We start from the raw sequence: 1313 nt of genomic DNA on the forward strand, positions 1-1313 counted from the left end.
GGGCAAGCTGTCTGAAGACATCTTTGAGGAGCAGCGGAAACTCACCCAGGCAGACCTCGTCATCTTCCAGGTGTGTGTTGTCACAATATAAGGATGTTTGTTGCAGTTCATAGCCCTCATGTCAGACGTTGTGGCTTTATCTTCTGGGTAACATCTGCTTCTGTCCAAAGTTCCCCATGTACTGGATCTCAGTCCCTGGAAGGGCTGGATCGACCGGGTGCTGACATCAGGCTATGCCTTCACGCAGGAGAAGAGATACAGCCAGGGCATCTTCAAGGTGAGGGCTGCAGTCCAGATTTGTCATGAGATGGATTGGCAAGACTTGGATGAACTCACTGTTCTCCTCTGCTGTTTAGAACAAGAAGGCCATGCTGTCCTTCACCACTGGCTCCAATGAGTCCATGTTCAGTGCTAATGGCATCAATGGGGACATGAATGTCACCCTGTGGCCACTACAGGTAGTGCATCAACAATGACTCTTAAATATAAGAGTTGTCTCATAAATATAAACCGTCTGCATCAACGTTCCGGTTTCCACTTGCAGAATGAAATCCTGCACTACTGCGGGTTCCAGGTCCTGGCTCCCCAGATCTTCTGGGCTCCGTCTCATGTGAAGGCTGAGGCTCGGGGCACCATGCTGGGGGGCTGGCGGACCCGCCTGCAGGCTCTGCTGCAGGAGGCCCCGCTCTCCTTCACCCCGTCGGACTCCTTCGACGGGGCCCAGGGCTTCCAGCTGAAGCCCGAGGTCCAGGAGAAACACGAGGGCCAGGAGTTCGGGCTGACGGTGGGAACCCACCAGGGGAAGAGGCTGTTTTTTTAGGCTGTCTGTCTAATAAAATCCTACTGTCACTTATTCCTGTTTAAGGGCGTTCTGATTTAACCTGTAAAATGGCTTGGGGGTTTACATCTGGTGCTGTGAGTATTTCTAGGAAGTCATGCTGTTGACCTCTAGCCTGCCACTGCTTGGGTCACCCTGCTATACTACTCAAAAGGCCTCCAGAGTTTCAAAGAGATGCTGTATTGTGGTTCTTTCCCATGTAGAGGTGCAGTGGGGGTAGTGGTGCCTAGAGGAAATGACCTCACTCTTCCAAAATGGCAGCTTTGTCACATCTTTATACTTCAGTCTGTTCACAAAACGCTTAATCAACTGACACCACTTTGATTTCAATGCAGCCACCCCTACAGCTAGCTGGAGACCAGCTTTAGTACCGGAATCGTTGTTTATTCTCATCGGACTAAATTGGTCATTTTCATTGCCGACTTTGGGGCAGCATAATATTTGTGTAGGGAGATCGGAGTCTCTGATCTTTGGC

The 1313-nt window shown here is 50.6% G+C and overlaps 1 pseudogene across 1 annotated transcript in view; it reads left to right on the plus strand.

The window, feature by feature from the left end:
- Positions 1-820, plus strand: part of LOC307073896 (ribosyldihydronicotinamide dehydrogenase [quinone]-like) — a 2148-nt pseudogene extending 1328 nt beyond the window's left edge. The window contains exons 3-6 of the transcript in view: positions 1-70; positions 171-277; positions 357-458; positions 545-820. The exon at positions 1-70 is cut by the window's left edge and continues 62 nt beyond it. The product of the transcript in view is annotated as a ribosyldihydronicotinamide dehydrogenase [quinone]-like (transcript). The remainder of the gene's footprint in view (positions 71-170; positions 278-356; positions 459-544) is intronic.
- Positions 821-1313: the final 493 nt, after the last annotated feature.

Source organism: Pollachius pollachius (assembly GCF_949987615.1).
Source record: "Pollachius pollachius genome assembly, chromosome: 3".
NCBI lineage: Eukaryota > Metazoa > Chordata > Actinopteri > Gadiformes > Gadidae > Pollachius > Pollachius pollachius.